Source organism: Pinus tabuliformis, chromosome 3_1, assembly GCF_031772625.1.
Source record: "Pinus tabuliformis cultivar Carrire ecotype Pingquan chromosome 3_1, CPIR1, whole genome shotgun sequence".
NCBI classification, from domain to species: domain Eukaryota; kingdom Viridiplantae; phylum Streptophyta; class Pinopsida; order Pinales; family Pinaceae; genus Pinus; species Pinus tabuliformis.
Genome location: NC_142301.1, coordinates 36,503,915 through 36,525,132, shown reverse-complemented (window position 1 = coordinate 36,525,132; position 21,218 = coordinate 36,503,915). Strand labels below are relative to the sequence as shown.

The 21,218-nt window shown below is 39.7% G+C and overlaps 1 protein-coding gene across 1 annotated transcript in view; it reads right to left on the bottom strand.

The window, feature by feature from the left end:
* LOC149185650 (Methylthiotransferase) overlaps nucleotides 1-21,218 on the bottom strand; it is an 83,427-nt gene that overhangs the window by 53,677 nt on the left and 8,532 nt on the right. The gene's annotated exons all lie outside the window — the stretch shown is intronic.

Here is a 21,218-nt window from a genome sequence, read left to right as displayed (position 1 = left end):
TAATCAGATCCCACTTTGGTTGTCGCAGAGGATCACGGTGGTATCCAACACATGTCCAAACAGCTCACTGAAGAGCTTCCTCAACCAGACAACTTCACAGGAGGTCATACTAGCAACTATGTATTCGGCCTCGACAATGCTCAAGGCAACCGATTTCTGCTTCATGCTCATCCAGGATATCAAAGTAGAACCCAAAGAAAAACAACATCAATAAGTGCTCTTGTGATCCACCACACTGCCAACCCAATCAGCATCAGAATAACCATGCAGCCTCACATCTCCGGCAGTGTATCTCAGTTCATGAGTGATTGTGCCTCGAAGATATCTCAGAAGATTCTTGGCACCAATCCAATGTATATGATGAGGCTCAACCATATATTGGCTCAATGTGTTAACTGCAAAACATATGTCTGGACAGGAGTTCACCAAGAACATCAGTGCTCCTATGAGTTGACGATACTCAGAAGCATTTTCCAATCCAGGTCCAGCAACACTACCACATAACTTCTTACAGTTAAGTTCCGTCAGAGTATTCAAAGGCTTGCAGTCGACCATCCCAAATATTCACAACATATTTTCCTTGAGAGAGGAAAATTTCACCTAGCTTTTGCCAGACCTCCAACCCTAGGAAATAGTGCATCGGTCCTAGGTCCTTCGTCTCAAATTCAGAATCCAGCTCCCTCTTACATTTGTGAATGAGAGGGTTTTCACTTCCATCAGCTCCATGCTTGATTTTGTAGAGCCACTTAGAGGTGACAACCGATTTGTCTTAGGGTCTAGGGACCACATCCCAGACATCATTCTTCATAATTGACTCGTATTCTTCATTCATAGCATCATTCCATACTTGATGCTTCACGGCTTCTTCGAATGATGAAGGCTCATTTTGAATGATAGTGCTCATGGCGGTCAAATATCCTTGATACATGTTCGGCTTCTTGCTTTCACAGAAAGTCCCCCTTGGTGCAATGTGTCTCTCGACATCTTCGAGAGTCTCCCTAAGCCATGAGGGTCTCCTTTTGGAGGAGGAGGATCAAGAGGATCCATAGGTTTATCAACATCAGGTATTGTTTCGTCTTCTTTTGCACCCTGATTTCCGGTGTCAACTTCTTTGTCCTTTCTTAGGATAGGAAGGTTGTTGATCTTCCTAACGGCCATATCTTCGTCGAAGGTGACATCATGACTTATCTCAACTTCCTTTTGACCAGCCACATAAATTTTATATCCCTTAGAATTTTCACTATAGCCCACAAAGATTCATTTCTTTCCAAATGCATCCAATTTGCTTCTTTTCTCTTTCGACACATGAAAATATAAGGGACTTCCAAAAATTCTAAAATGAGAGACATCGGGTTTCTTACCAGTGAACATTTCTTCGGGAGTCTTGGAGTCCAATGCTTGATGAGGGCATCGATTTTGAACATACACAACAGTATTTGCAGCTTCAGCCCATAGGAACTTCGGAAGGCCTTGATCATGAAGCATGGCACGAACTACTTCTACAATAGAGCAATTCTTCCTTTCAGCCATACCATTCTGCTCAGGAGTGTATGACATTGTAGTCTCCCTCTTAATGCCACCTTCTCTGCAATAATCTTGCAATTCATTGGATTCGTACTCGGTCCCATTATGATTCCTCAATATCTTGATTTTCTTCTTGGATTGGTTTTCGATCAAGGCTTTGAAGTGTCGAAACCAGGTGAACACTTCATCCTTCTTCTTCAAGAAGTAGATCCAGGTCTTGCGAGAATAATCATTCGTAAAGGTGAGATAATATAAGTATCCTCCCAAAGAGTTTATGGGCATCATACTAGATATGTCGGAGTGGATCAATTGCAATATATCTGTGGTCTTGCTATTACTTGAGGGGAATGGTCCCCTTGTAAGTTTTCCTTCGGCACATCCCAGACATACACCTTCATGCTCTACTTTGAACTCGGGCATACCTGTCACCATCTGTCTCACATCAGGTAGGGCCTTATAATGAAGATGGGCAAACCTCCAATGCCATAGTTCAAATTGTCGAGATGTGTCGCAAGACATGGCTCCCAATGGACTTCCTCCAACTTGATACAAAGTGTCAACCCGTAACCCAAGAGTAAAAGCATCTTTAAAATTTCTTTTCCAAACACCTACCTTTCCATCGATGAATGCCAGCTTGAATCCTTTGTCCTCCATGGCTGAAATGGACACCAGGTTCTTCTTGAGATCAAGGACATATAGCTCTTCTTGCAAATGAATAGTGTTACCTTGATTCAATTGAAAGGTAACATTCCCTACTCCCTTCACGGGATAGGTGGCATCGTCTCCAAGGATGATCTCCAAGTTTGTCTCAGTTTCTATTAGATTAGAGAGGGCTTCCTTGTATATGGTGAAGTGCCTTGAGGCACCACTATCAATCAGCGAATTTCCCAACGTGTCCGGAGGAGAGGCAGTGGAGAGGGTCAATATAAGATAGTACTCTTTTTGCTTATTGTTAACAACATTTGATTCTTCATACCTGGAGTTCCTTGATTTCTTAGAGGGCCAACCATTTCCTTGATGTCCCACATTCCTTTTTCCTTTGCCATTGGACCTACCATTCCTTTGATCGTTGTTGTTGAAGTTGACCCTGGTGTTAGGATATTCCAACACATAGGAAATAGTTACGTATAACTTGGCCTAGTGTAAAGTTAGGTAAAATGTGTTTCTTTACTATGTACTTTTGTAACTTACAATCCAACGGTCACAATATGTTCTAGACATTAAGTGATCCGACGGTTCATTCTCTCCTCGGTATTACCGACACTTGATTCGTGGCTTAACACCCGATTGGTCCATGATCTCTATTTAAAGAGCATGGAGGGTCATTTGTAGTGTGACTGTTCATGAGAGAAGCTTATGTAAATTTTATTTCTTTTATTAATAAATTGCCTGAAGTGGCCACGTTGGCTCAGGCAGTGGACTGTTTTACTCTTTGAGGGTTTTAACCAGTGTTGATAATATCGGTATCGGGAAAATATCGGCGAGGGTCCAGAAAATATCTTATCGGCAATATCGGCGAAATATCGGCAAGCATAAAAAATATTTTTTCCAAATTTTTAAATATAGCCGATATTTTGCCGATATATTCAAAATATCGCGATATTTTGCCGATATTTTCCGATATTTGCCGATATTTTGAAAATATCGCGATATTATCAAAACAGAAAATATCGCGATATTTTCTCGGCGATATATCGTTTTGCCGAAAATATCGCGATATTTTCGAATATCGCCGATATTATCAACAGTGGTTTTAACCATGTCAAGAATACTGGTGTATTGATCTGTGATATGTTTGTGAGCAGTGTCCTTTGGTGTTCTATCTGAGGAACTTACCCTATAAATTCCTACACGGTATCAAAGCTATTTGAGGGCCGCATCCGTCGGTGATCCAAATCCGAAGCTGGTACAACTGCATCCGATTGTCGTTTCCTAGATCTACTGTTTCTGACCACTTTCTGGCCGAGAGAACTGCTCTATTGTGTTAGGAGCATCTGTTCCAGTAAGGAACCCCTTTCGTTTCACGTGAAAAGGTTTCTGGTAGCCCTAGCTATGTCATTTTTAAGATCTGGAGGTATACAGTGTTTATTTGCAGTTTTAGTTATTCATCTCTCTGTTTATTTCGGTTTATTTAGCTCTTTGTTTTTTATTACCGGATCTATACCTTTTATTTCTGCGTATGCTCTTTGCCTCGTGACTCTGTGCGATCTGGGCAAATCAAAAACAGAAAGGAAGGATTTTTCTCATGCATATGCTCTTTTCCGTCGCGCCTTAGTGTGATCTCAAAAAATCAGAAACATTGAGGAAAATATTTATTTTCCGGCGAAAACTAACTTCACGTCATAAGGTTTGGTTTTTTTTGCATGTCCGTGTTGGGTTGTGTGGTTTTTAGTTTTGTAGGCAAAAAAAGCTTTTTCAAGTAAGCACGCACCCCAAAGCTTCAGTGACTAAAAAAAAAAAAAACCCACCCCCTTCCTCTTTTTCAAAAATTACTAACCTTTTAAACTAGCTCACTTGGTCCAAAGTTACTTTATGAGAAAAGAGGCCTTGGATTCAAGTCTTTCTTTTTGTTGAGTTACTTTTTCAAAAAGCACATGTAACTTATGTTTTAAAGTTACTTTATGTAAAAGTGTTCTCACCCATTATTAAAAGTGAGTCACTTATAATTCTAAAGTCTTTATCTTTTATTTAAGTTACAATTTAGTGAGTAGCTCATAAAGTACCATTGTAAAAGTGACTTTCACTTATTTATAAAGGTGGGTCACATAAAATATTTTTTAAAGTGAACTAATTAGATTAAGTTTGGAAAGGGGGGGATTTTTTTTAAATATAACATTATCATCACTTCTGCACATTCACGCACTTCTTCGGCATCTTCAACAACTTTTCTTCAAAAAGCCATAACTTCTTCATTCGGAAGCCATTTTTAGAGCCTTTTTTTTAATTCGGCCTAATTTTTCGAGATCTTTCCATTGGAACACTTAGTTTCAGCATCTACAGCTTCAGTTTCTGTTAAAATGGAAAGTCCATGCCAACTTATTCTTGACAGCACCAACTACTGCCAATGGTGGTCCTACATTGTGGATTTACTTAGAAGTAAAGGTCTTTACAGAATAGTCTCAAACCAAGAAACTACACCTAAATATGAAGATAAGGTAGCCAAATGGGAAAATAAGCAAGATCAAGCACGTGGGTTAATAGGGATGTCAATTTCTCCAGACCTTAGATTCCATATCGCAGAACTTGATACCCCTAATGAAGCAATGAAACAGCTCAGTAAAGTTTTGGGAATTAAAAATGAAATTAGAGCCCATCAACTCGAAAATGAGTTGCTTACATTGGACGCCAATAATTTTTCTTCCATTGAAGATTTTTTGTCCAAGTTCAAGACCCTTAGACTTCTTTTGGAAGGTGTTAAGGTTAAGAAAGAAAATGGTGGCCTTATCTATTCCATTCTTACTAAGTTGGGACCAGCCTACTCTATATTTGTTTCCACCTTCCATTCTACTAGAGAAGCCTTCATTTCTCAAGGACAAGACTACAAGTCCCCCTCTTTTGATGTCTTTTGTGATTCTTTAATAAGAGAACAAGAAAAACTCTTACATCTTGGTCTTCTTAATCTTGGAAACTCTTCTAAGAAAGCCTTAACCGCCCAGCAACAACCAAATTCAAACAATCCTAAGAAGCAGTATCCTAAAAAGGATGGTCCTAAACCAAACAAGGGTCCTAAGCAATTTCAGTCTCAAAATGATAAGGCAAATAAAAACAAAGGGAAGAAGATCGATAGACATTGCAAGTTTTATAATCAAGATGGCCACTTAGAATCCAAATGCTTTAAGAAGATGGAAGCCTTGGAAGCAGCAATGAAGAAGCATAACATCCATTCGGAGCATTCTTCAACTTCAACTTCATCTTCAGGAATAGCACTTTCTGCATGTGGTTGTCAAGCATCTCGATCTGGTTATGTACTAAATGTATCTTCTTCTTCTCATTCTCATGAGTGGCTCATTGATTCTAGAGCTTCTTATCACATGGCCAAAAACAAAGCCATGTTTTCTTCTTTAAATGATTGTAACACCAAAAATATATATGTTGGTGATGATAGATCTCTTAGTGTTGTAGGGACTAGAACTATTCATCTAGACAATGGTCAATTTAATGATGTACTATGTGTTCCAACCTTATCCTGCAACCTTCTATTTGTATATCAGATAACTCATTCAAGTGAAGGTAAAATCGTTGAATTTTCACCTCATGATGTTGTAATTAAGGACCTAAGAGATCCTAGACAGATTTTAGCTACTCGCATTGTTGATGATTCTACAAGGTTGTATAAGTTTAACAACTTTGGGTCATCAACTCTTCCCTCGGCATTTGTTGCTCATAATGATGAAGTGAGCAAACTTTGGCATGAGCGATTTGGTCACTTAAACTAAGGTTTTAAAGAATGTCACTCCACAAGAAGCATGGAGCTCAATTAAACTAGATATAAGTCACTTTCATGTTTTTGGAAGTGAAGCATGGGCCCATATTGCCGATGAGAAACATATTCCACTTATTCCACTTAAGTCCAAAAATGTTATCATTAGAAGAGATGTAAAGTTTGCTGAAAATATATCGGCATACGAGCCTGGTTCGGCAAATGTGCCACCTCTCTCTATCCCTTCTACTTCTGAAAATATTTCTTCTTCAAATGATGACAGCGAGGATGACAATCCTCCCCCACCTTCTCAAGATCCTCCTTCAGCTCCTCAACTTCCAAAATGGGCTCGTGCTACTCGGGATGCAGCAGGTGCTCTTGCAAGTGATCCTACAGATCAGCGACATACATGTTCTCAGTTCGATAGAGCCTCTTCTTTACTGGATCAAGCTTCAGCGAATTATGATCCTAACACCTTTGCAAAAGCTTCAGGCCATCCAAATTGCGACGCAGCTATGAATGAATAATATCGTTCATTATTAACAAATGATACATGGGATCGTGTTCCTCTTCCAAAGGGATGAAAACTTGTTAGATGCAAATGGGTTTACAAAACCAAGTATGGACGAGATGGAAAAGTTGATAAACATAAAGCTCGTCTTGTTGCTAAGGGTTTTTCACAAGTTGAAGGCATTGACTATACTGAAACCTTCTCCCCTGTTGCCAAAATGAACTCTATCTGCCTTGTTCTTTCCCTTGCTGCCTCTTTCAAATGGGAAGTCCATCAGATGGATGTTAAATCTGCCTTTTTGCACGGGGACTTGCATGAAGAAATCTATATGGAACAACCTCCTGGCTTTATACAAACAGACTCCAGCCTTGTATGTCGGCTTAAGAAATCCCTTTATGGTCTCAAGCAAGCCCCTAAGGCTTGGTATGCCAAAATGGATAGCTTTCTTTTAGATACTGGCTTTTCTAGGTGTCATTCTGACAATACTGTCTACACCAAAAGAGTGGGTAAGTCCCTTATCATTCTTGTTCTTTATGTTGATGATCTTATCCTTACTGGTAGTGATCCCAACCTTATAAACCATGTGACATCCAGCCTTCAAAAGCAGTGTGAAATGACAGACTTAGGACACTTGCATTATTTTCTTGGTCTTCAAGTCTTGCAATCCAAGGAAGGTATTTCCCTTTCCCAGTCCAAGTATGCCTGTGATCTTCTACGCCACTTTCACATGGAAGATTGTAAGCCAGCCCCTTCTCCCTTTCAGTCTGGAGCCAAACTTTCAGTCACTTGTACTTCCCCTGAAGTTGATGCTACCTTATACCGTCAGCTTGTAGGAAAACTTTTGTATCTGACCCATACTCATCCTGACCTTTCCTTTGTTGTTGGCCTTATTGCTCGGTTTATGCAAAACCCACATGAAAGTCATTGGAAAGCAGCTAAAAGAATACTTCGTTATGTTCGAAGTACAGTTCAGTTTGGGATTCATTACAATGCAGAAGCATCTCCTCTATTGGTTGGTTTCACTGATTCCGATTGGGCTGGTGACCCTGATGATCAGAAGTCTACTGCAGGTTATGTCTTCACTCTTGGTTCTGGACCTATTACATGGGCTTGCAAGAAACAAAGTGCCATTTCTCTTTCTTCAGCAGAAGCATAGTATCGTGGCATCGTAGAAGCTAGTAAGGAAGCCCTGTGGCTTCATCAGATCCTGTCAGAGTTTGGCTTTCAACAGCAACATCCGACTACACTTTGGTGTGATAATCAAAGTTCCATTCAACTATGCAAAGATCCAGTCCAACATCAGCGCAGCAAACACATTGAACTACACATGCACTTCATTAGAAAGCTCATTTAAGACCATGTTCTTGAAGCGCAATATTGTTCAACCAATGATCAAGTTGCAGACATCTTTACAAAGGCTCTCACAGAGGCGAAGTTTATGAAACTTCGATTTATGGTTGGAGTTCAGGAAGTTGTCGCTAAGGGGGAACAGGTTCTAATGCCTCCTTCCTTCTCCTATTGTGTCATATTTGTACATCCTTCAATCCTATCCCAAGTTGTTCTTAAGGGGGGATGTTAGGATATTCCAACACATAGGAAATAGTTAAGTATAACTTGGTCTAGTGTAGAGCTAGGTAAAGTGTGTTTCTTTACTATGTACTTTTGTAACTTACAATCCGACGATCACGCTATGTTCTAGACATGAAGTGATCTGACAGTTCATTCTCTCCTCAGTATTACCGACACTTAATTCGTGGATTAACACCCGATTGGTCCATGATTTCTATTTAAAGAGCATGGAGGGTCATTTGTAGTGTAACCATCCATGAGAGAAGCTTATGTAAATTTTCTTTCTTTTATTAATAAATTGCCTGAAGTGGTCGCGTTGGCTCAGGTCGTGGATTGTTTCCCTCTTTGAGGGTTTTAACCACGTCAAGAATACTAGTGTATTGATCTGTGATCTGTTTGTGAGTGGTGTCCTTTGGTGTTCTATCTGAGGAACTTACCCTATAAATTCCTACACCTGGAATGATTGTGATCATCATCATGCAATGTGTCCCTTCTATTTGGACATTCCCTTGCATAGTGGCCAAACTTATTGCAAACAAAGCACCTGCCCTTCCTTCCTCCCTTAGATCCAGGCTTTCCATGGAAATGACCTTTAGACCCTGCATTATTTCTCCTTTTGGCATGAGCGGAGAATGCAGTGGGGTTGCTTCTATTAGAAGGCATTTCTTGCTCCACCACTCTTGTTTCTTTCTGAATACATCTCAACATCAATTCTTCAAACCCTGGAATTCGATCATTGTTGAGGACGGTGGTTCTAAATACATACCACTCAGGTGGGAGTCCTCCAAGGGTGGTGAGAGTAAGTTCCCTGTCAGGAATGACTTCTCCAATCGAGAGTAGATCATTCTTGATCTCAGTAATCCTCAAGAAATAGGATTGAATATCCTCGTCCTTGCCCTTCTTAATATCCTTCAACTTATTCTTGAGAAATAGAATTTGATTAGCATTACTAACCTTGAACATGCCGACCAACCTGTCATAGATCTCCTTGGAGGTCTTCGATTCGGAGATGTAGACTACCAGATGCTCGTCAATGGAATCCCTGATAATCTTCTTTGCTTTGACTTCAGCCCTATTGTAATTGGTTTTCGCAACCGCCGGTGCATTTGAATGAGATTCAGGGATTTTACCCTGCACATAGTCCATCACTTCTTTTTCTTCCAAGGACAAATCAAGAGACATCTTCTATCCATGATAGTCAGATTTATCATGGAACTTGTCTTCAGCCAGGAAGTACGATGAGGAACCCATTGAACCTTTTGTCCTTGTCCAACTGTCTTTGGTGATTGCTCTTTCACTCTTGCTTGGGCTTTGTCTTCACCTCAGCTCTGATACCATGTTAATTTTAGACAACAATGGTATGTTCTATGCTTTAGAGCAATTTTACTTCAATTTCTTTACCAACCCAGTATCAATATTCAAATTAGCAATCACATCAACATGATAGTAAAATGCAGATAGAACATAAACATAAACAGCAGAAGACAAACCAAGACAAGAGGACACAAGATGTGGCACCAGCCAAGGACAAACCCCAATGTGGGGAAACCCTTGATCAAATCTTATTTTAGTCTTCAATAGTTCAGCAGAGAGAGATAATACAATTTACAAATCTGATAGTTTATAACAACAGCAAAAGAGCCCTAACCGGAAAAGTCAACGCTGGTCAATAGGGCAGATTTGACCCTCAGCAAATCGGTCAATTTCAATCAACTTCGGCCTCCAAACAACAAGATAAAACAGCCCTCAAAACAGTGAAATTCAGCCCAGTCAAAGTCTGGTCAAACAGCCCACCTGCAATCAACCCTAGTTGTAGTCAATGTTGGTCAACAGTCAACGTTTAGCCTCGATTTTTGTGCCTATAAATTCAGCCTGCCCAAACAAAGATAGCCCTCACAAAAACACAGTCAAAGGAGGTCAATGCTTGGTCAAACTGTCCAGAAATTTCGGCCTCCTGAAATTTTGCTCTCCTGAAATTTTGGACGAGTGGAGAGAGAGAGGCCCAAAAATCTATACCCAATCAATGAGTTGAGAGAGAGAGAAGTGTGAAGATGAGTGTGTCCAAATGAGGCTAAGTCACCTTCTATTTATATGCAATGTTGAGGATGAATAGACGTGACTGTTGAGCTTTTAAGCCTACATAAGTTTGCTCGCTGACCTTGACAATTTGACCATAATCAAAATAAATTCATAATTTCGTTTGTACATGTCAGAATCGGATGATCTTTAGATCAATCATACACCTCTCAGAGAGAGGAATCCAAGAAAAATATCAGTTGTCATAAATAAGATGACCCATGTGGAGTTTGGCCCTAGTTGCCAATTTTAACACAACTGCAGCCCTAACCAGAAAGTCAATGTTGGTCAAATCAACAATAAAACATCCTCCAAGCAACTCGATCAACAGCAATCCAATTTGGCCTTCAAGAAGGGTCAAATTTAACCCAAAACAGTCCACAAAAAAACTCAGTCAACCTTGGTCAAACTTCAAACAGCCCTGTGGTCAACACAGGGTAAACAGCGTTAATTGCATCGATTTTTGTGCCAGAGAATGCGGCCTCAAGAGATCGGAATTCGGCCCAAAAAAATGCAGTCAAAGACAGTCAAACAACCCCTGCTCAACGCTGGTCTGCACTCTGAAATTTCAGCCTGTACTTACCTCTGAAATTTTCGGCCTCCTACCACTTGTGCGAGAGAGAAAGAGAGAAGAACCCAAGCTTTACAAACCAATCTGATGTGAGGAGAGAGAAGGATGTGTGAGTGAGTGATGTTCAAACGAGGAGAGAGGTCACTCCTATTTATACAATTCGTTGAGGGTGATGAGACACATACATTTGATTGAGGCCGGCCTTGACAATTTGTGTATGAGAGAGAATAAATTCAAAATTTCACTTCTGCTTGTCCGAATGAGATGATCTTTATATCAAAATTGGACCTCTCGAAAAGAGGAATCCAATGCAATCACCATTTCCATAATATGAGTTGTCCCAAGGTGGAATTTGGCCCCAGTTGCCAATTTTAACATTTACCAATAACCAAGAAGAGACATGACTACCACTTTGTGGTAGTTGACAGGTTCAACAAGATGTGTGTCTTGATGCCCTATAAAAAGACCATCAGTGGGCAAGAAGCTGTGAACTTGTTCTTTGGACAAGTCTCAGTGCACTTTGGGATACCAAAGAGCACCCTTTCAGACAAGGACACAAGATTTCTCAATGCATTTTGGACTACATTATGGGAGAAGATGGACACAAAGTTGAAGGTCTATGTCATTCCATCCACAGACAAAAGTCGTCAACAAGACTTTAGTGCAACTTTTGAGGGGTTATAATAAGAAGCATCTGAAGACCAAGAATGAAAATCTGGTATATATACAACACTCTTATAACAGAGCAGTTCACACTTCTACTGGTAAGTCCCAGTTGAAACTTGTTTTGGATATTTGTCACCTTCACCTTTGGATATTGCATATGAACAGAAAGGAGTAAGGGAAACTTGTTTTGGATATTTGTCACCTTCACCTTTGGTTATTGCATATGAGCAGCAAGGAGTAAGGGAGAATCTTACAAGGGATGTCTTGAGGGTTGAAAAAATTGTTGAGAAGATCAGGCAGATCCATATACAAGTACAGGAGACACTGTAGAAGTCACAGGAAAAATATAAGGCCAGGAATGATTAGCACATAACAAAGAAGTCGTTCAAGGTGGGAGACAAAGTATGGTTACAATTGAACAATGAGAGGCTACAAGGTCCTAGTAAGAAAATCAAGGCCTGTAGTATGTTCCCTTTGAGACATTGGAAAAGGTGCGAGATAATGCCTATAAACTCAGTCTACCCCCATACATGCATATTTACTTAGTTGTGAATGTAGAGAATCTGAGATTCTATGAACCTTCCATGTTAGATCAGAAAGAGAAACAAGTCCTACCTTCTGTAGAGTATTAGGAACCAGATGCTCAGACAGAGTTAGCAAAAGATATTGTTTTGCAAAAGAGGTCCAAAACTACAAGACAGGGGCAGCATGACCTTTGGCAAATTGGTTTGAAAGGACAACTTCCAAGCAAAGATAAATGGTACACCCAAGAGAAGGTGGAGGAAAAATTTCCTCACCTCATTTAGTAGAAGCTTTTGAGAACCAAAAGCCTCCCAAAATGGGGAGATGTGATCTGGATTGGATCACTATATTGTTTGTCATCCATATTGATGCTTTTAGAGTGGAAAAAGTGGAGGAATCAACTCACAAGACCATTTTACAGGGGGGAACCAGTTTAGCAAATTGGGGTCTGAAACCTTTCGGGAGCATTTTGAGGCATCAAATGACATTTTCTGGGGGTAAAACTTTGTCGCTTTAGCGTCATACATTATATTTCCTATTCTACACAAAGATCTTTCCAACGGCACAAAAATCACATCAATCGAAGTCCATATGCAAAAGTTATGCCACTCGAAAGTTGACCTTCTTGTTTTCACTACCATAATTCGAGAGGATGCCACGTCAGCCCCCATAATTCATGCAAAACGGGCTAACCACGTGATTATGATGAATAATACTCTAGAAGAGTCCATATTGTAACTTTGATTAAGAGTTGAGGGAGTCAAACAGGCTATCGACCTGTGTTATAACCGGTCCACTAGGACGAAAAGGGGTTCCATTATTTTCAAGTGTATCACGTTCCATAGATGAGCAGAGTAGCCAAGAGGGATAGTGACAGAGCACACAGAGAGTGCACTAAAGTAGCCCCCGACCACATGCCAAAATTCTTTGTACTCGCAACCATTTTCTATTCAGAGAATGAGAGCAGAGTGACCTCACCTTCCAACTAGGTTTTATCCGTGAAGGGTCCATATTGTAACTTTGATTAAGAGTTGAGGGAATCAAACAGGCTATTGGCCTGTGTTATAACCGGGCCACTAGGACGAAAAGGGGTTCCATTATTTTCAAGTGTACCTCGTTCCATAGATGAGCAGAGTAGCCAAGAGGGATAGTGAGAGAGCACACAGAGAGTGCACTAAAGTAGCCCCCGACCACATGCCATACTTCTTTGTACTCGCTACCATTTTCTATTCAGAGAATGAGAGCAGAGCGACCTCACCTTCCAACTAGGTTTTATCCCGGAAGGGTTTCCCAAAATATATCTTGTGTCAATCATGGTTTGTGAGTTTTTATTTCATCGTTCCCTACTTTCTACATAATCATAATTTACATGCATACACAATAAATGTTGACAATATTTGTCATTGATGTCAAAGCCTAGAATATTGAAGAGTCAATGTTGGGGTTGCTATCAAGTCTAATTCTACCTCATCACTTGAATTGCTAACCTTTGGGAAATTTGGTAATGAAAAAATTATCTTTGTTATATATTGTTGATCTAATGAAAGACATGCCTGATTAAGCCTCAATTGAATTTGTAATAATGTGGCTTTGTTCAACAATGTATTCAATGGAAGAATATGGGCAGTCCAACAATGGAAGCAGTTGCAAATTTGAGAGAGAAGCCCTAGAAATGATTTGAAAACATGCACAGAAAGAGGAGCTCATTTGATGGTCTTGAGGTTTCCTAATTAAACAAAGAAATAGTTGAATACCAACATTATATACCAGGTCCAATTGATGAGGAGGATTGCTATGGAGGAGAACTTCATGCCCAGAAGGAGGCCACAAATGAAATAACAATGAAAACCTTAAACCTTAAGTCAAGACACTTGTAGCAACCTTATCGACCCTTGAAATTAATTTAAATAGATATACTTGAGCACAGGTCGGCTAAAATGGTCATGTCGGCTCTCCATCCCAATGGACATGTTCTTTCAAACATGAACGAACAACTATAAATTGAAGCAAGACCTCTCCATTTCGATTATCCAACTCGGCTAAGATAAGACAAACGCAAAGACATAATTCGGATCTAAGGTGAGAAGGAGCAAAAGAAGACGAAGTCTAGTGTTGGGAAAATCTTATATGGTTTCTTGATATATTTTCTATAAGTTTTGGCATACACTTCAGAATTTTTGGATCCATGTTCTGTTAAGGTCCTATAAATATAGTAATCCACATATGGTTATCTAGCCATTTATCCCACAAGGATATTGTAAATTATTTTTCATTTTATGATTGTCTAGTCTATAAAAAGAAGAATAGAAAGGAAAGAAAAAAGAAAAAAGGAAAAATAGAAAAGAAAAGCAAAAAATAGAAAGGAGAAAAAATCAAGATTAAAAGGAAAAGAAAAATAAATAAAATAATAAAACCCCAAAGAGGCGCGCTAGTTCAAATGTCGCCAATAGTTAATGTATATTAAATTTTTATCCGCCTAGCAAGTTGCTTGCCCACGGAAAGGAAAGGAGAATGGTTTTGATTATGGAGGCGATTCAGGCTAGGGTTTCTGAAGAATGCGCCGCCGCGATACCTGGAGCCTTGCTCTGCTCTGGAGCGGCTAGAAATCGGATTGCTGGAGACACAAAATACCTCCGGTCCTGGGCTGGTTTCTTCGAGGGGAAAGAGTTCAAGGATCCAAATCATAGGAAAAAGAAAGCATTATGTTACGCCCAACGCGAGGAGCAGGACGACTATCTCAGGGCGGCACCAGATCTTCAACCGGAGGCTTTTACCCAAAATCAATCGATCCTTACCCTGTCGTGCTTGGATGCGCCCCTCTTTGCGACCGCATGGCACAGATCTGGCAGATCTGTCAATGGGAAACAGAGGCGCATGGTTTTCATGTTCCATTTCGATAAGAAGTGGATCCGATTTGTTGATATAGGGTTGTTTTTAACTGATATGGTTGAAGATCAAGTAGGGCTTGGGGTTTTGAACCTGGACCCTCGATGTGTTAAGCTTTTACTGCTCTATGCTGCGCAGATCTGGGATAAGATACAAAGCCCCCAGCATATCTTCAGATGCCCTGATCTGGGAAACGGCTCACCAGAACGGGCCAATCGCTATAGTTCCGGGGTGGAACGATCGGATCTGGCCAGATCTAGGCAAAAGACAGATGGAAGCCAGCCAGACCCAGAACTCAAACCAGTAAAATGGGACCTGAACAAGGCAGACACAGCAGATCTGAAGCAAATCTTTATCAGATCAACAGAAGGAAGACACGTTTGTGTGCAGATCTGGGAATGGATGACTGTATTGGAATTAAAAAAAGAGATCCAGGTCAAACTGGGTACTCCAGTTGCATTACAAAATCTTTTATTTTCAGGGCTCTGCATGCAGGATCAACACACACTCCAGCATTACAGGGTTGCAAAGGACTCAACTGTTATCCTCAATCACCGACTGCGAGGTGGATCTAAGGGATCTACATCAAAACCTACAGGATCCTACAGAGACGCAGCAAAAGGGAAAGAATCTCCAAAGGGGAAAGAACATGCAACTGTTAATATACCTCCAGGGCAGTATATCGTGGATGAAGTACCAGAGAGCCCCTCCATTCCGTTGGATATCCCAGAGGTAAAGTGCATATTCTCAGATCTACAAAAAAATGCCGTTATTTGTAGATTTAACGGCTTCTGGCCTAGATCGGATGCTTTGTATCAATGGATTCACACGGCATGGACAAAAAACTGCCGGATCCACCTATGCTCAAAAGGTTTCTTCATAGTAGTCTTTCGCGTTGAAGAAGAGAGGGAAAAAGCTCTCACCGAAGGACCATGGTTCTGGGGCAGTGCGGGATTATTTGTTACCCCTTGGTTCCCGGAGTTTGATCCAAATACCATGGTGGTGTCAAGGATGCCGGTATGGGTAAGGTTACATAATCTTCCGATGCATTTTTGGCATTTTACATCCTTATCAGCTATAGGGAATACCCTTGGAAGAATGTTAAAGATTGATACAGAGAGACATTTAAAAGGAATCTTTACCTTTGCTAGAATTTGTGTCGAGGTAGATCTCAGCCAAGGGTTACCGGAAAGCATCATCCTGAATTTCAACAATACTCAATGGAAACAACCTTTGGACTATGAGAATACAGCATTCAGATGCAGGGGATGCCAACAAACAGGTCATCTGTTCAATGCATGCAAAAGCCTTAACAAGAGCAAGCCACAACAAAGGAAGCACAAAGGATGGCAGAACATAGATAATGTCATAAAGAAGAGAACCGCGGAAAAGAAAGCCACCACAGTATCAGAAGACGAAGAAACAGAAGCAGAGGAGGATGATACCACCATAGAGGAGGTTGAAATAGAGAACCAGAAGGAAAATACAGCAGTCAACAAGGAGCTACAGCCACACTCAATTCAGGCAGAGACCCAGCAAAATCAGACAGAGATGACAAGTGTGGATCAAAGCATGGGAGGCATCAAACGGCAGCATCACTCAGATACTTCAGACTCAGACAAAGAAACAGGGCAACAGAATGTAACAACCCAGTTAGTCATTACTTCGACCGAGCCCACTGTGGGAGAGTGGCACAAGGTTGAAAAGAAAAAGGGGCGAAAAACCTGAAGCGTGAGTTTTACTCACTGCCGGAAGTCAGGCTTTTTTCCCCTTTTTCTTTCTCTTTTCTCTTCTCCTTTTTATTCTTTGTGCACGTTAGTTTACTAACGCTGTGAGCCCATGTGGCAACATACTGAATGCTTCATTGCATCTGCTAGTGTAACTTTTCATTAATTTTTTTAATAAAAGGTTACCATTTTTTTTCCTTGGAAAAAATATTAAATTTTATTTTAAAATTTAGAATAAAGATGATTTGATTGTTTTTGTCGCTTTCCATAAAGCGTTTTTACTTTTGAGCAATTGAGATCGTCCCCGCCCAGATCAACGGTGGGGGACAATTTTCGAACCCCCCCCCCCCGACCTTTCGAGATTTAACGAGGGGGGGGTCCGAAATATGGTTTACAATGAAACCCCCTGAGGTAACATGGCAACTACACGTTTGTTTCGGGGGGTCCCTTCCCTTTACCGCTTACCACTCCTACCCCCCCCCCCCCGGGCGAAAAACCACCTTTCAACGCTCCTTTCGCCTATTTTCTCCCGCTCCATCCTTGACACCATGATTCATTGCTCCGTACACGTCACCCATCCTCCATGACGTGTAACCATTAGCATTCAAATCTCCCGCCAACAATCATATAGTCATTAACCATTAAATTTTCTCCCGCCAACATCTAAAAACTCATAAATGCTATGCTCCAAAACAGTAATAATCTCGTTGATCGCCCTCAATTCCCATTATAAAATCCTGTATCAACCTATATTATCCCCTTTTTCTTGTTATTTTATCCACGCAAGTTCAGATTGAAAGATTTCCAAGCTCGCCAGCACCATCTACAAAGTTTTTCCCTTTTGCAACCAATCAAATTGCGACCTGGTAACACGGTTTTCTGAATTTCCTATTGAAATTAAAGATATCTTCGCACAAAGGAAAGGGAAAGATTCCTGATGAGAATCCTATGGTACCTCTTGTCCCTGATTTAGATAGGTCCCCTTTGATTGATACCCAATACAAGATAGTAGAAACACAATGTGAGTTTGATCTGTATGAGCTTCATAATTGGGCAAAACATAAGTATTTAGACCATAGTGATGATTTAAATATCTGGGAATCACTTCTACCTCAATTTACCTTTCCCCAGACTCATATTTTCCCAAAATTCGCTACCTGGTGTCATCTTAGGTACCTCCCTAGCCAGAAAGCAATAATTGCTCAGAACAATGAGATCCTATTCTCAATTACCCCAGAAGCCATTTGTCAAGCTCTCCAGATTAATACTCAAACCTCTTTACATCCATTTTCCACTGATGCACTCATGGAAATATATAAAAATCTTACTTTCCCCCAACGAGCCCATATTTTTGAATGTTTTCTGCCTGAGAATTCTGAATTGCCTAGAACAAATCCCCCATACTTTGCTTCTATCTTCCCTGAGATGTCAAGACAAGTCATTTCCATGGTTACTTGCTTATTAGGTTATCATACAGACCAGTGGGTAGATGAGGTAGTGTTAGGGTTTTTATCAGTATTTTCAGTTGGTCAGAAGCCTTCAATTCTTTTCAATTACAGTCAGTACTTATCAGATGTTATACATGAGCAGTTTCTCAAGTTTAAAGTTGAAGGTGCATTCAAACACCAATCAATTTTAGTATATCTGATGCTATTCTACCAAGCAGATAGGTTCAAGTTCCAGTTACAGAAGATGGATGATCAGGGAAGTCCATTACCAGTCATTCACTGGACTTCTTTAGTCAGAAGGAATTCAGAAGATTATTCATTCAGCGATTTTGTGGATCAGTTTTTACATACATCCTTGTGTCTACTTAGTAGTGATGTTATACCAAGGATTTCACCAGAGATCAAGAAAGTTTTGCATCTTTCAGAATAGGCAAAAGTTGGAGACTGGTATCTCTACCAGAACTATATAGAGATTCGGATCTATGGGTGTGAGCTTCCTCCCTATAGATTACCAGTTTTTGTACCAGTAAGGATTTTCGCTTTGGAATACACTAGACAGATGTTAAACATGGATGAATTACATTTTGTATCAAATAAAAAGAAAGCACAGTTTAAATTGAAGGCACATGTTGGGCCTTATATTGTAAATACCAGAGCAGCAGCAAAGGAAGTGGAGGAAATATTAAAGCAGATGAAATTTAAACTAAGCTTCACATGGTCTTATGATCCATTAGGGATAATTTCAAAGTTGAGAGTTGAGCAGAAGACCACTCCATATGCACATACACCTAGGCCAGAGATAGAGCAGTATGCTAATCAAGAGCAATGGACAGAAAACACACTACAGGAGGTTGAAGAGCAAATAGTCATTCAATCATCTCTGCAAACTCCTATTCCAAAAGACAAAGAAATCAAGAGACCAAGGGAAAGTATGTCCCCTACAGATTTAGAAGCACAAGCTGCAGACTTCCGTGTCTTCAAGAGGAGAAAGAAGGATCCAAAGACTAATACTAAGAGTGATCCTCAGGTAATAAATATTCAAGAAGAATCCTCAGAAGAAAAGGATTCATAGGAGCAAAGTACAATGGTTTTGACAGGTATTCCCACCACTTCATTCCCATATGTTGAGGAGACAATTGAGTCACCTATCTCTTCTACATCTCAAATTCCAGCACAACAGAATATTTTTGCAAGATACAAGGAGATCAAGAGGAAGAATGAAGCATTGAAGGCTTCAACATATTCAGAGTTTTGGAAGCAAACTGCCACCACTCAACACAGGTTGTTGTCTGCATTTGACACAGAAAAGGGGCAATTCCAAATGGCCTTTTTGGAACCTACAGTTCCAGCCCCCAGAAGTGCAAAAGACTACAAAGCTTCAATATTTTCTGTTGATACCAAAAAGGTTCATGCAATCAATCAAATCGATTTGCATAAGCAAGCAGGTGAGATGATTTATTCAACACTAACCAGTTCAGCCATGGCTACCTCAAAGTTGCAAACCTCTCTGAATAATATGCATTCACAGTTGAAGATAGAATGAATGTCTTCTCTGGCCAAAGACACTAGAATTAAAACTTTAGAAGATTTAATAATCAAACTAGGATATGATCCTAGTGATGTCAAGGCAGCCGAGGAGATAATTAAAAACAAAAAATGCAGATATTCAAGCCCTTAGGAAACAGCTTAAGCTTCCAACCATAGAGCACCCTCAGGCCAAAGAAGTAACCAATCTGGAAATGGAGAAAGAAAAGTTGTTCAAAATAATAGTTGAACAGAATATTCAAATCCAGAAGATGGAACAGGACATGGAAGCATTGTTGAAGGAAAAGGAACAATTGGAAGTAGCAGGTACATCAACACAACAGGAAGTACAGCAAACAACACAAGCATCAACTTCAGATTCTTCTGAGAAGCTAGTTCAAGCTTTAGGAGAATTATCATTAACAAATAAGGAAAATGAGAAGTTAACAGCAGCACTCACAAAGATGGAGGAAAGCAAGATAAAAGTAGATAATGCATACCTAACAGAGGTGCAAAAGAACTACAAATTGACACAACAAATTCAAAAGTATGAGAATCAGTCTCTAACAGCTCAGATGTTGGCAAAGGCCAAAAAGAGTATATGGCATAACATAAATGCAAACATCACAGAATTATGGTCATCCATTCAAATCATATTTGAGCAGGAAGAGTTAGTGCATAATGTCAAGACAGCAATTGAACAAACAAAGATTGAAATAGAGCATAGGCTAGCAGAAGCAAATAGAATTATTAAAATGTTGAATTCTAAAACTAAGGAAGAGCTTGAAGAACTCCAGATTCAAGACAGAACAGGCACAGTGATGGAAGTAAAAAGAGTATTAACAAAGAGGAACCTCATGATACAGTTGGAGAATAAGTGCAAAGAATTGGAGTTACAGGTAAAAAGATTTAATAGAAAATTTATGTATTGCAGGAGAAAAGGCTCCCAGCCTTAAGAGCTTCTAATGGACAAATTGATTCCATTAGAAAATTATCAAGATCAATTATGTAATATAGTTGCAGATGCATCCAAGTTTGCTAAAGTAAGAGGAACTATAAGTGGAGAAGCTTTCATGGAAGGCCTACAACATGATCTCTTCATTCAACATCAAATCCATCATCTATTTTTAAACAAACCAACTTTCCAGACATACACAAAATTAGATGAGATTTCAGAGCATGGTGAATTTTTCAATTCCTAGTGAAGAGCGATGGGATAAGTTGTTGGAGCTAGTTGAATAAAGACAAACAGAAATCCTACAGTTTTGGGGATAGACAAACAAAAGGAGCAGAAAAGTAGCTACTGTCAACACCAATTCACCTCAAAGTCTAAACAGAAAATCAGAAATAGTCTAGATTTCCTATTACTTAGTTCTAGTTTAGAAATATCTACATGTTTTCAGTACATATTATTTTGTAATAAAGTTTATTTGAATTTCGAATTAATTCGAGACCAACTCTATAAATATTTTGTAAGACTTAGTAATGGTTGGATTATGAAAGAAGAAAAGTTTTTTCTATGATTGTAAGCAATAAAATATATTTTGAAGTAATCAATTCAGTAATACAGAGGCAGTTTGGTTTCAGGATTCTTGTGTCAAGCAAATGGTGATGTTTCCCTCTTTGTAAATATGTTTTCCTTTCAAGTTTCACATGAATGTTTTCCTTCTTAAGTTGTTTACAAGAAGATTAAGAGCCAAATTTACTTACAGTACTCTGCTCTGGCTTGTTAAGCAATCTCAACATTTTCTTTCTGATATTAAGTATAGAATTC